Genomic DNA, 15,347 nt, shown 5'->3' on the forward strand with positions numbered 1-15,347 from the left:
GGCCCGACTGAGGTAAGAACACCAGCCGTCGGGCACAGGAGAAAATGATCGCTAACCCCTTCTGTCTTTTATGCAGAACAGAGGACGAGTCTCGAGACAGGCTGCAATGTCACTTCCAGAGGACCCCCAACTTCTTTTCTAACAGATGGTGCATCACAAACATTAATAGTAACAAAAAACATTACTGCAAATGTTTGTAATGTGCCATCTGTCGGGATGACAAATGCAATGCATATGTTTCTGTTTTAGGCCACTTAGTGTGGGACCCATCAAAGCAGTGTTAGAGTTTCTGATGTGCCATCTGTTGGAATGTTAATCAAGTGCATTTTATTACTGCACGTTTGTGGTGTGCCATCTGTTGGAATGACAGAGACAGAAAGACACACAGACACTTGTATTTTAGTATGGTGGACTGATGTTTCCTCATGGACTCTGGTTCAAATTCTGAATTCACCACTTGCATCATGCCCAATGATCCTGGATCAGGTTGTGTCCATCTGCTACCCTGAATTAGAAGAATTAAAAGATAGATAGATAGATAGATAGATAGATAGATAGATAGATAGATAGATAGATAGATAGATAGATAGATAGATAGATAGATAGATAGATATTAATTTTAGTACAGTAGGCAGGATAGATAGATAGATAGATAGATAGATAGATAGATAGATAGATAGATAGATAGATAGATAGATAGATAGATAGATAGATATTAATTTTAGTATAGTAGGTAGGATAGATAGATAGATAGATAGATAGATAGATAGATAGATAGATAGATAGATAGATAGAAAGATAGATAGATAGATAGATAGATAGATAGATAGATAGATAGATAGATAGATATTAATTTTAGTATAGTAGGCAGGATAGATAGATAGATAGATAGATAGATAGATAGATAGATAGATAGATAGATAGATAGATAGATAGATAGTGTAGTAGGCAAGATTAAAAATTTACATAAATTGACAATTGTATGATAGATAGATAGATAGATAGATAGATAGATAGATAGATAGATAGATAGATAGATAGATAGATAGATAGATATTAATTTTAGTACAGTAGGCAGGATAGATAGATAGATAGATAGATAGATAGATAGATAGATAGATAGATAGATAGATAGATAGATAGATAGATAGATAGTGTAGCAGGCAAGATTAAAAATTTACATAAATTGACAATTATATGATAGATAGATAGATAGATAGATAGATAGATAGACAGACAGACAGATAGATAGATAGATAGATAGATAGATAGATAGATAGATAGATAGATAGATAGATAGATAGATAGATAGATAGATATTAATTTTAGTATAGTAGGCAAGATAGATAGATAGATAGATAGATAGATAGATAGATAGATAGATAGATAGATAGATAGATAGATAGATAGATAGATAGATAGATATTAATTTTAGTACAGTAGGCAGGATAGATAGATAGATAGATAGATAGATAGATAGATAGATAGATAGATAGATAGATAGATAGATAGATAGATAGATATTAATTTTAGTATAGTAGGCAGGATAGATAGATAGATAGATAGATAGATAGATAGATAGATAGATAGATAGATAGATAGATAGATAGATAGATAGATAGATAGATAGATATATAAATATAGAAGGCAGGATAGATAGATAGATAGATAGATAGATAGATAGATAGATAGATAGATAGATAGATAGATAGATAGATAGATAGATAGATATTAATTTTAGTACAGTAGGCAGGATAGATAGATAGATAGATAGATAGATAGATAGATAGATAGATAGATAGATAGATAGATAGATAGATAGATAGATAGATAGATATTAATTTTAGTATAGTAGGCAGGATAGATAGATAGATAGATAGATAGATAGATAGATAGATAGATAGATAGATAGATAGATAGATAGATAGATAGATAGATAGATAGATAGATAGATAGATAGATAGATAGATAGATAGATAGATAGATAGATCTGATGATGACTCTTTTCATCCTTCTTCACCTCTATCACTCCCCCTCATATGTGCACTCTGGTGGGAGAGCAGTCGAATTTGCGAATGGCAGGCCTAAGGGCTGAACGGCCCATGGAGCTGCTCCCCTGTGCACAGCATGCTGACGTTGATTTAGGTGTCTTGCTGCTCCTTTTTCTTCTCATTGATGGGTCCGTTTTCAGTTGAAGTGATATACTCGTTCAATGAGAGTCTGTCACCAAAGCACTCAATCTCAAGTAATTGTCTCAGTCTCCCCATTTGGAAAAAAGTAAGCCCAAAAATGCATAAAAGTTTTGCATTTCCCAGCTGTTCAACCTCAAGTCATTAAACACAAATGCAATGAAGCGCATGCTGACATTTTGGTTTAATGGGACCATTACCTCAAAAAGAGGGAGAGCATTGTGTTAGCCTGATGGCTCTTCGCTGCTGTGTACTGAGTCACTGGAGACCAAGTAGCAATAAAATCTTCCATTAGCAAACCTGGTTAGCCCACCGCTCCGTTCCGCCCATCAGCCTTTCAGATGACTTCATCCTCTGCTGTCATAGATTGAAACATTAATCTCAATATCATTTTTTTTAAAAAAGCCCCTCCTGGACATTAACATTGATCTCAGGGAAACACACGCCTCATTGTGTCATCAATGCCAGGGCGGCACGCTGCGGCCTTTGCCACTAAGTTACAGTACACAGTGTACGCGATCAGATCTTTAAAGGTATTTTTTAATCACGGAGAACAAAGAACAGAACTTTTCATAAATAAAGTTACCTAGTAACGGTCCTTCTTCATTTTATTTGTGAGTATTTATCATGGTAACGGAACAGCAGGATGCAATAAACCAAGCCAACGTGCTTCACCATCCCAGACATCCACTCTTCCCTGGCATGGGACATGGGCAGCTGTATACGTACAAAGGCATCATCAGCCAAAGGGGGAAAACAGGAACAAACCGCTAGGGTCAGGTGACCATAATGTAATCCAATTCTCAGTGTTTTGAAAGAGTGTGGAAGCAACGACCCAAACTGTTTGGAAAGGCAAATTTTGAGCAGATGTGGCAAAGTCTAAAGAGGATGGACTGGGATAAGCTTTTAGGTGTGAGCAGTGGAACAGGTTTAAAAACCTTTTATATATAATGCAGCACAGGTTCATCCCAAATTTAGGAATTGGCAGGAAATTAAAGAAAAACTCTGCAGTGGGTTAGTAAAGGATTGAAAAATTGAAACTGCAAAAGAAAATAAACGGGCTGTGACCGTTGCTGCAGGGGGACGACACACTCAACTGCCAGACAGTGTTCAGAAGCCATTAAGAAGGATTACAGAATGTCCGGTTATATAGCGCCCTGATGTGTGGAGTACAAGGAGGTTATGCTGAAGCTTCATAACACACTGGTGAGGCCTCATCTGGAGTCCTGGGTGCAGTTTTGGTCTCCAGGCTACAAAAAGGACATAACAGCACAAGAGAAAGTCCAGAGAAGAGCGATGAGGCTGATTCAGGGCTACAGGGGATGAGTTATGACGGAAGATTGAAGAAGATGAGCCTTTACAACCAACCAATAAATCTTTCATCTATCTATCTATCTATCTATCTATCTATCTATCTATCTATCTATCTATCTATCTATCTATCTATCTATCTATCTATCTATCTATCTATCTATCTATCTATCTATCTATCTATCTATCTATCTATCTATCTATCTATCTTTTGTGACAAATGCACTATATAGGTGCTGGACCCGACACATAAAATAGAGTAATTCCTCACTTATCGCAGGAGATAGGTTCCAAGGCCAACCGCGATAACTGAATTTCCGCGAAGTAGGGACACCATATTTATTTAATTATTTAACGTGTATTTGGACGTTTTTAAACCCTCCCTGTATTGTTTACAACCCACCCTTTACTCTGTTAATAACAGGGACAACTGCTAAGCAATATGAAATCGGCAGATAAGTTTACACTTACTGTATAGCGAAGTACACATAGCTATATATGACGTGATGATGGTGATGAATATGCTGAGCTGTAAAAATGATGACGATGAAGGTGATGATCCCCTGAATGCAGTAGCAAGAGCACGTTAATGCTGAATGAGTGAGATGAGACTTCCTGGTTAATGCAGCACTCCGTCGCTGAGCCAATCAGCAGCACACAGGAACTTAACTGCGTGCTCTGATTGGGTAGCTTCTCAGCCATCCGCCAATAGCATCTCTTGTATGAAATCAACTGGGCAAACCAACTGAGGAAGCAAATACCAGAAGTAAAAAGACCCATTGTCCGCAGAAACCCACGAAGCAGCGAGAAATCCGCGTTATATATTTAGATATGCTTACATATAAAATCTGCGAAGTCGTGAATCCGCGAAAAGTGAACCGCGAAGTAGCGAGGGATTACTGTAAACACTATTTATTTTTCTTCAGCTGGGGGCCACGTCTTTCCCGTGTCCCTCAGCCCTAACACAGTCCCACAAAGCACACAAGTCCAATTACAAAGTAAATACAGTCTTCACCACCACTCCTCCCGGCAAGTGTTGTCCTCCTCCTCCCGACTCTCGCTTCCGGATGGTGGCTGCTTGCTCCCTTTATAGCCCACCTGGGCTCAGGAAGCTGTGCAGCTGTCCCTGGTGGTGGGCATGGAGCCCAACAGGGCTGAGCTCCGAAGTTCCATGTCTGAGTCCCCGATGCAACCTAGGGGTGCTGCCACCAAGCATTCTGGGGGTAGTAGTATGCCACCCATGGCTGTTCTTCTGGAACAAGTGTCGAAGGGGTGTCCCAAGCCAGGCATGGCCCCTGGCCGTCCACCATGCTATCTGTCTATCTATCTATCTATCTATCTATCTATCTATCTATCTATCTATCTATCTATCTATCTATCTATCTATCTATCTATCTATCTATCTATCTATCTATCTATCTATCTATCTATCTATCTATCTATCTATCTATCTATCCTATGTAATGCCTTTTTTGTTAATCTAAATTGTCTATATTGCCTACTATACCATCTGAAGTGCAGAGGAGTAAGGAGATGGAGTTAATGATGGTGTCCACCTTTGGGCTGGTCTGGGCCTTATCCGAGCCATGAAAATCTTCCCTAAACTCACATACATGACAGACAGTTCTAGTCACTAGTCATGACGGTGAGAAGTGGTGACAAATTGCATGTTAACTAGCAACTGTAAGTAAGATTATCACTTACATCCTTCACATGTGACAAAATATCATTTTAACATTATTGTATTGTGCCCTGCATATAGGGACCGGGCGTGTGTTATACTTCATCTGAGGGACAATTTTAAAATCCACAGAGCAGAAGTGTTTAAAATTGTGACGGGAATCAGACTGACACTTACTATAAAACGAGTTGGGCAGATTTCACACAAAAGTTCAAAGCTTTTTTCTTCCCGCAGAGAGCCATAGACCCATGGAATAAATGGTCAGGTGGTGTGGTGGAGGACAGTAGAACCTTCAGATCTCGAGCTGATGTTATTTGGGACAATCTTGGTGAATAGGATGGACGAGCGTGTTGGGCTGAATGGCTTGTTCTCGTCTTAATTTTCTGGAATATTCTAACCCAATTCAGGTTCATGGAATGGATGGGGCCAATCCTGGCAGCACAGGTGAGGCTGCCAGTCCCCTCTGTTGAAGTTTTAATAAATTATTTTTCCTTTTCAAAAATTCCAGCCAACTGACACTGTGAAGAAAGGAGGCAAAAGTGAGTGTGCGGTGTATGATAACCAAAAAGATGCAGACAGCCCTGCCTGGAGTACAGCAGCGGGCGGATTACTAAAGCGGCAACTCACACTTGGCATGCTAAACAGTCTGACCCGTGGGGATATCATAAAACAAAAAGTCTTGCGCCAGTGATGATCCCGGAGAAGTGAACTCATGACATCCAATAGAGCTAACAGTTGGAATCTAATTAGTGCGCCTCTCATTTGTTCTTGTTAGCTAATGTGTTCACCCTAAGGTAACTTGGCCTAATCAGCATTTGCTGATTAACACACAATATTGACCCCTGTGATCGTGCGCTAATTTGCATACAATGAAGTCAGCTCACTGCCGTGTGCCCGGTGTGCGGTGAATGAGGCTACCCAGGAGCAGACTCTCACTCTCTGTTCTCTCTCTCATTTTCAGCTCTGACCCATACAATAACAGCAGCTGTTTCAGCTGCTCCATTAAGTGATAATAAGTCTTCATTAAAGTAGCTGGCATTCCTGCTTCATGGCAAACACAAACAGCCAATAGGAAGCCATGTCTGGGCACCTCCAGCTGAGACTTCCAAGTCGCAATGGATCAAAAGTTGATCTGGTGGGACCATCATTAGATTGAAGAAGGAAACAAAATTGGGGAATTTGGATAAAGGAGTCCTAAGAAGGGTGAGCTGGTGGCCAAATGGGGAATAAGAAGCGATAATACCACACCAGAGAAGCAGCAGAGAATGTGAGGAGATCCTTTAGGGAATCATGGATGGCACTGCAGGATGTTCATTCCAGACAGAGTCTTAGCCTGGTCACTAGGTGTGTGGCAGTTACATGTTATCTCTGTGCCCATGAACAGGGCATTCAGAAAGTCTTCAGGCCCCTTCAATTTTTCAAGTTTTGTTATGTTGAAGCCTTCTGCTAAAATCATTTAAAACTTCATGCTTTTCATCATGAAGCAACACACAATACTCCAGAATGACAAAGCAAAAACAGGATTTTAGAAATGTTTGCAATTTTTTTCTAAATAAAAAATGACGTCAAATGATGTCAAAAAACATCTTGTTTCTCCCAGCAACCTCTGTGGCAACTGCAAAAGCAACCAAATTACACAGTACTTCCAGGGCTGCTGGGAATTGTAGTCCACTTCAAGTTTATGCACTTTTTAAGTGCTACACTCTTCAAATTCATTTTGTTATCTCTGCCTAATAATTATCTATCTATCTATCTATCTATCTATCTATCTATCTATCTATCTATCTATCTATCTATCTATCTATCTATCTATCTATCTATCTATCTATCTAGCTATTGAACTTATATAGTGAATTTCTTATTTATGTAAATTTTTAATCTTGCCAACTATACCATTGATAAATGGTACTATACCAGTTATCCATCTGTCTATCCTACACGAGTGTCTTGTCAATCTACATTAATTTTTTATATCTATCTATCTATCTATCTATCTATCTATCTATCTATCTATCTATCTATCTATCTATCTATCTATCTATCTATCTAGCTATTGAACTTATATAGTGAATTTCTTATTAATGAAAGTTTTAATCTTGCCTACTATACCATTTATCAATGGTACTATACCAGTTATCCATCTGTCTATCCTACACGAGTGTCTTGTCAATCTACATTAATTTTTTATATCTATCTATCTATCTATCTATCTATCTATCTATCTATCTATCTATCTATCTATCTATCTATCTATCATATAATTGTCAATTTATCTAGATTTTTAATCTTGCTTACTTCGCTATCTATCTATCTATCTATCTATCTATCTATCTATCTATCTATCTATCTATCTATCTATCTATCTATCTATCTATCTATTGAACTTATATAGTGAATTTCTTATTAATGAAAGTTTTAATCTTGCCTACTATACCATTTATCAATGGTACTATACCAGTTATCCATCTGTCTATCCTACACGAGTGTCTTGTCAATCTACATTAATTTTTTCTATCTATCTATCTATCTATCTATCTATCTATCTATCCTTTCTGTCTGTTGAACCTCTGTCTGTCGATTACTCTGGTCTGGGGTGGGCGTGGTTGTTGGCGGTTTCGTTCGTGGCGGGTCTCTGTGAGTATTTTCTCGTTTTCTTTTTCTTACTATCAATTTAATGTATACAGATTTTTTTACTGATTTGCCATTTATTTAAAAGTCTATTGTTTATTGTTAGTGAGTGTTGTAATAGTTGGACGCGGCTGCGGCTTGCCGCCATGGCCGCGTCCCGAGCAAAGCCTCCAGGGCTTAACCCGCGACATTTTGAACACCTTTCCCGAAAACACGGAATTAAGGTGGTTGTGGACCCGATGGTCTCTGTTGAGGCGTGTGTTGTTGAGGTGGCGAAAAGAGTGGGTAGTAAAAATGTAAAGTCTGCCTCTCGCATGAATAAAACGGTTGTGGTCTTTTTAAACGATGAAGCTATGGTGCATACTCTGGTGCAGGAGGGCCTGGTAATAAACGGCTCGCTAGTCCCGGTCCTGCCTTTATCGACTCCTGCTAAAAGGGTTATTATTTCAAATGTTCCACCATTTTTGAAAAATGAGGCTTTATTAACTGAACTTCGTCGATATGGTGAAGTCCTATCGGACTTAGTTATGATTCCGCTTGGCTGCCGTTCTCCTGATTTGAAGCACGTCGTGTCTTTTAGGAGACAGGTGTACATGCTGCTGAATAACTCGCGTGAGGAGCTTGATGTGGCCTTGAAATTTAAAGTAGAGGGTTATGAGTATATAGTTTTTATCACTACAGAACTAATGAAATGTTTTAAGTGTGGTCAGACTGGGCACAAAGCGAGTCTGTGTAAGCGAGGTGAGATGACCGTCAACCCGGATAAGCCGGGACCGTCTGGCGAGCACAGAGAGCCCCGTAATAGCACTTCGGACAATGAAGAAAATGAGTCGGTGTTTAGTGATTCAGAAATGGAAGATCAAAGTTACGATTCTGATGAAGTGGCTGAAGATCAGGGTGTGATAACTACCGTACAAAGTGTCACTGTAGGCCCGGGACATGAAGCAAGGGAGCCGGAAGTGTCAAGCAGAGAGCCTGCGATGGAAAACTACCCGAGGACTGAAATAGTTACGGGCGCAGCGGCCGATGACGGGCAAATTAGTGAAAGTAGTGGGAATAAGAAGGCTGAAGTCAGCCATGAAGAGGAGGAGGTGGTGTCTACGGTTGTACCAGAGGTCGAATGTTATACAGATGACTCTGCAGCGCTTTTACAGAAGACACCCACTGAGAGTGTTGCCGCTGCAGAGACGGACCCAAGTGCTGCGCCTTCTCAAGGGGGGGGCGGAAAAGAGCGAGCTGACTGTGCAGTCATTGCCTGCTGAAGAAACACAAGTGACGGGGGCCGATGGAGAAATGCTCTGTGAAGACGGTGACGGTGAACACAGTGTGGTTAAGCCGGTAACCAGAAAGAGAAAAGAGCAAACAACCAGTGGTGGACGAGCCAAGAAGAGCACGAAAACTGAAGGTGTAGAGGCCGCCGCTAGTGCTCTGCAGCAGACTGACAGCACAGTGACAGGAGATGGAGGGGAGGACGGCAATGAATCAGACCCGTCAATCAGGGTGGATCTGTCATCTCACTCGAGCTTAAGCGAGGCCTACAGCACAGAAAATATTTTGCAGTTTTTAGAATTTTTAGAAGGGAAGCGAGGGATCAGGATTGTCGAACACTTTCCTGATCTTCATCAATTTCTGAACTCAGCGAAACAAGTGCGTCGTCGGGCTGCTGAACTAGGACTGACCTCCAAAGAGAGAGTCCGCTTAAAGAATATTATCAGTAAAGTGAAACGTTCCCTTGAAGAGCAATCATGATGGCAGTTTTAATGCAATTCCCCGTTTTTTTGGGTTAAATCCGTGTTGTTGACTGCTACTTTCCTCTCCTGTATTATGCCTGTCTATTCCCTGTGCTCTTTAAATATAAACGGCTGCAGAGATTTGGTAAAACGAACGGCGCTATTTGAGCACTTAGCGCAAAAAAAGATGAACGTGACCTTCCTTCAGGAAACACACACTGACGTGGTAAATCAGTCTGACTGGCACAGAGAGTGGCAGGGGGTGGCACATTTAAGTCATGGCTCCAATATCAGTGCAGGTGTCGCAATCCTGTTTTCAAAAAGTTTTGTACCAGACAGGGCGGTTTGTTCGGAGTTAATCCAGGGGAGGCTGCTGAAGGTAGAAGCACTTATGGGGGACAAGAAGTGGGTGTTTATTAATGTGTACGCCCCAAACTCAGGGACTGAGAGAACTCACTGCTTCTCTGTTTTAAATGATGTGCTGAAGACGTGTGAGGATGATGAGCTGGTGTTTGTGGGGGGTGATTTTAATTGCACAGATAATGCACAGTTGGACAGGAATGGGCTAGAACCTCATCCGGGGTCCGTCATCGCATTGGGTTCTGTAGTCACCAAAAATAATCTCATTGATATTTGGAGAGATTTTCATCCGGGGGTCCGACAATATACGTGGGTAAAGGGCTCAGCTGGGCTGCTTTCTATGGCCAGACTTGACAGATTTTACATCCAAAAACATCACCGTAATCTCATTACTAACTGCTCCATTCTTCCAACTGCCTTATCTGACCACTCTCTTGTTTTCCTTCGAATTTCTTTTCTCTCTAAACATTCTGTCAAGTCCTACTGGCACTTTAATAGTAATCTATTGAAAGACCCCCACTTTATCAACTGTTTCGTGTATTTCTGGACTCAATGGAGATGCAAAAAGAAGAATTTCAGCTCACTGAGGCAATGGTGGGATTGTACTAAAACTGAGATACGCGTATTGTGCCAACAATACACAGAGCAGACCACCAGAGATGTGAATGCGGCCATTTTGGAGCTGGAGAAGGAAATTGAAGACCTTCATTCAGGTTTATGTTCTAACTTTGACGGCCACACCTTTGAGTCCCTGAAAACTAAGAAACAATTATTGTTAGACCTCATGGACAAGAAAGTCAACGGCGCACTCGTCCGCTCGAGAATGCAGTCGCTCACCCAGATGGACGCTCCCACACAATTCTTTTTTAGTTTGGAAAAAACCATTGGCCAAAGTAGGATTATTAACTGTTTAAAGAATGACAAAGGTCAGGAACTGCTGGAGCCTGAAGCCCTTCGAGCCTGGGCACATCAGTTTTATCAGCGACTGTTTTCTGCGGACATTGCAGAGGTTCCTTTAGAGACGTCAGTTTTTCTCCAAGACTTGCCTCAGATTCCAGATAGAGAGAAGGACTTCTTGGAAACTATGATTTCTCTGGAGGACTTGACTACAGCCTTGAATGAACTGAACATTGGTAAATCCCCAGGTATCGACGGGTTGCCTGTTGAATTTTATAAAGCCTTTTGGTCTCACCTTGGCGCTGATCTGGCAGAGGTTTTCAGTGAAAGTCTGCAAGTGGGTGAAATGCCCCTCTCCTGTCGCAGAGCGGTGATCACACTACTCCCAAAAAAAGGAGACCTCACGGAGTTAAAGAACTGGCGTCCAGTCAGCCTGCTATGTGCGGATTATAAAATCTTTTCCAAAGCCCTTGCTAATCGGTTAAGAAGAGTCATGGCGAGTATCGTGAACCCGGAGCAGACATACTGTGTACCCAACAGGTGTATTCTGGACAACATCTTCTTGGTTCGAGACGTGATTGATGCGGCCAGACTCTTTGGTTTTGACGCTGGACTTTTATCGCTGGATCAGGAGAAGGCGTTTGACAGGGTGGACCACAAGTATCTCTTAGCAGTTCTGAAGGCCTTTGGCTTTGGACCTTCGTTCATTAGGCACATTGGACTTTTATATCACAACGTCTTTAGTGTTGTGAAATTGAATGGAGCATTAACAGCCCCTCTCCAAGTAACCAGAGGGATACGTCAGGGCTGCTCTCTGTCCGGTATGCTCTTCTCGCTGTCCATCGAGCCACTACTGCAACAGCTTCGCATCCACCTTCAAGGTCTGAACATCCCTCAGTGCCCGAACTTAAACCTTAAGGTGGTCGCGTATGCAGATGATTTGTCAGTGTTTATCTGTCATCCTGGAGACATCATGGCACTGAAATATTGCCTGGATAAATTTGAGCAACTGTCGTCTGCAAAGATTAATTGGGACAAAAGCAATGCTTTTTTGATTGGCAACTGGAGGAATGGGGACCCACCAGACCTGCCTGGTGGTCTTCAGTGGAATAGAAGAGTCTTCAGATACCTGGGGGTGTTTTTGGGAAAGGGAGGTTTTGCTGAAGAAAACTGGGCAGACTGGGTAGAAAGAGTTCAAGCCAGGCTGAACAAATGGAAATACCTTCATAAGGAGATCTCCTGTCGTGGCAGGGTCCTCATTATTAATAATTTAATAGCCTCCATGTTCTGGCATAAGTTGCAGTGTGTTGACCCCCCATTATCTATCATCAAGACCATCCAGAGCATGATTTTAGAGTTCTTTTGGGATGGAATACATTGGGTGAGGCGTAGTGTCCTGTATCTGCCTGTAGAAGAAGGCGGTCAGGGACTCATTGACTTGTTAAGCAAGATGGAGGCATTTAGACTCCAAATGTTACATCGACTCTTATACGGACCCGAGCACCTGCCGTGGAGACAGCTGGCCTTTACTTTATTTCGCAGAGTAAGAGGCTTCAATTTTGCTGAACATTTTTTCTTTTTAAACAATGCAGTGTTTGTTCGGTCTGAGTTGCCAAAATTTTATCATTCCGCACTTCAAATCTGGCACAGAAACCTCAGGAGGACCAGGCTAAATCTGGAGAGTACTAATTGGTTCATAGAAGAACCTTTAGTGTGGAATCCTCTGATAGAATGCCCATTATTGCTTTCAGAATTTTTTGTATCTATTCTTTTGAACAATAGACTTTTAAAAATAATTGACCTGATTAACACAGATATGAGGTGCTGGCACACCCCAGCCCACCTAGCGACAGTCCTGGGCATCAGATCAATACGCCTGGTTGAACTTTTTCTCAGCCAGGTAAAAACAGCACTGAGGAGGTCAGGAGCGAGTTCTGTGTGTGCCGAATATTTCAAAGGTGAGGACAAACTAGAGGCAGAGATGACATCACCTGCCATTATCGTGAGGCCAAATGTCACTGACCACACAGACAGGCCTGGGCGCCTTCTCCGTTTTGGTACTGTAGTTGAAAAAGACTTTGAACTGTTTACCAAAAAAGAACTGTATAAACTGTGTGTCAAAGTGACATTTTATAATCAATTGAAGGAGTTACCTGACACACTGTGGAGGAAGGAACTGCAGGTCTCTGAGAATATCTCACCTTCATGGAGAGCTTATTATAAACTCCCATTACAGAAAAGACTTGGAGATCTGCAGTGGAGGATAACACACTCGGCCTTAGCCACAAACTCGTTTCTGTTTACGATTAAAGTTTCAGAGACTGACCAGTGTCCGTTCTGTACTGTGAGAGAAACCATTTTTCATCTGTTTATTCACTGTGCACGGCTGAAGCCGTTGTTCAGGTTCTTGGACTCTCTTCTTGGTGGATTTGGTTTTAAGTTCTCTACTATTTGCTTTGTCTTTGGTATTAATTATTGCCAAAAAAATAAGAATAAATGTGTTATTGGAAATTTTCTGTTAGGACAAGCCAAGTTAGCAATTTTAAAAACAAGGAGAAACAAAGAGAAGAACCTTATGGGGACTGACGCTCTGCTGCTCTTTAAAATTTTAATTAAAAGTAGACTGAAACTTGATTTCATGTATCATAAACTAACTAACAATTTAGAAATGTTTAGCGACATGTGGGGGACACGACAGGTACTGTGTGCTGTGGAGGGGGGTGAACTGGTGTTCAACTGGGAATAACAAGACAGTAATGGTGGGCATCAACATCATGTAGTTATTATTGTGCGGAGTAGGAGGAGTGTAAAGGGGAGTACAGGTGGTCTTTGTGTCATAATGAATTATTAACTGTTAAAGTTATTATTAATGTGCGGAGTAGGAGGAGTGTAAAGGGGAGTAAAGGTGGTCTTTGTGTTATACTGAATTATTAACTATTAAAGTTATTATTAATGTGCGGAGTAGGAGGAGTGTAAAGGGGAGTAAAGGTGGTCTTTGTGTTATACTGAATTATTAACTATTAAAGTTATTATTAATGTGCGGAGTAGGAGGAGTGTAAAGGGGGAGTAGTTGGGGTCGGATGTATGGCTTCTTGTTTATTATGACGCTTGTTTTTTTTATGTTAATTGAATGTGTATATTGTTTTGTTAATGTTTTTGTTACTGTTTAAAATAAAGGTCATTTTAAAAATTAAATTATCTATCTATCTATCTATCTATCTATCTATCTATCTATCTATCTATCTATCTATCTATCTATCTATCTATCTATCTATCATATAATTGTCAATTTATCTAGATTTTTAATCTTGCTTACTTCGCTATCTATCTATCTATCTATCTATCTATCTATCTATCTATCTATCTATCTATCTATCTATCTATCTATCTATCTATCTATCTATCTATCTAAAAAAATCACAAAAAAACTTTAAACCAAAATGTGGATTACAGGCTACATCTGAATGAAAAGTTTGATTTATGATCAGCACTGACTGGAGGTGTAAAAATTAGGGAAATTAAAACATGATGAATTGTTCCCATAATTATCCACTTTATAACTCCTAAATATCACCACCTGGCACAGGAAGAGCAGGACCAGGTGTCTGATGAGCTGAACGAATGTGTTCCCTCCTGAAGTTTCTCATCTTCGGGGACCGAATTTGTTCGAGATTCGAGTCAGTACTGTTCAAATCTAATCAGTGCGACGAGTGTTAAGATCAAACCAAGGAAGAGTCAGTGTGGCGGTCTCACTCATCTGAGCAAATAAAAGACAGAAGGGGGTAAAGCACACCTGGCCGACACAGCTGGTGAAGCAGTGATGATCCAGCACCTCGGTGATGGTGTGAGGCAGGCATGTAAACCTAACGTGTAAAACGCTGACATCTCTAAGGAGAGCAGATGATGGGCTCCGAATCGCATTCTATTACCTTTGCTATACCTCCTGCACATCTTTGTTTTCCATCTTTTGTTAAGAAACACAAAGCACTCATGATAATCAGTTTGGGTATGACATACATTTATTAATGTACTTGGACATTTCTTCAGTCATCTAACCCAGGGTCCCCCAGGATTTAAGGTTTTTCCACATCAGGCACCCTCATCCATTTCCCAGGTGGCGCCCAAGTAGCAAGTCACCAGGGTTCACTACTCTTAGCCATCTGAAATGCCCAGAAGACCACAGGCCTTATACAGAGACAAGGCTGCTCTTCAGCCCACCTCAATGGACACACACCATGTCCACCACCCATCTCATCTGCCATCTTGTCTCACTTCGGCTTCCTCCATCCTCTCCTCTTAAGGAACTGTAAGTTCCAACACAGTCAAATGTTTGGTTGTTTCTGAGAACAAGATGATACCAGACCTCAGGGTGGTCTCTGTAATGTTCAAATGGAATCAAAGCTGCTTCCTCAGGTCTGCCTTCCGCAGATGGTCAGGTGCTGCACCTAGGAACCCCCCTGCTGCCTTTGACAGAGGTTTAGGTTCCTCTCCAGCTCTGACAAAGTCAGTCCTCTGCTTCACTGGTCTGAGACACTTGATCTGTCCTCTGCT

The sequence above is a fragment of the Erpetoichthys calabaricus genome, chromosome 17 (assembly GCF_900747795.2).
Source record: "Erpetoichthys calabaricus chromosome 17, fErpCal1.3, whole genome shotgun sequence".
NCBI classification, from domain to species: Eukaryota; Metazoa; Chordata; class Cladistia; order Polypteriformes; family Polypteridae; genus Erpetoichthys; species Erpetoichthys calabaricus.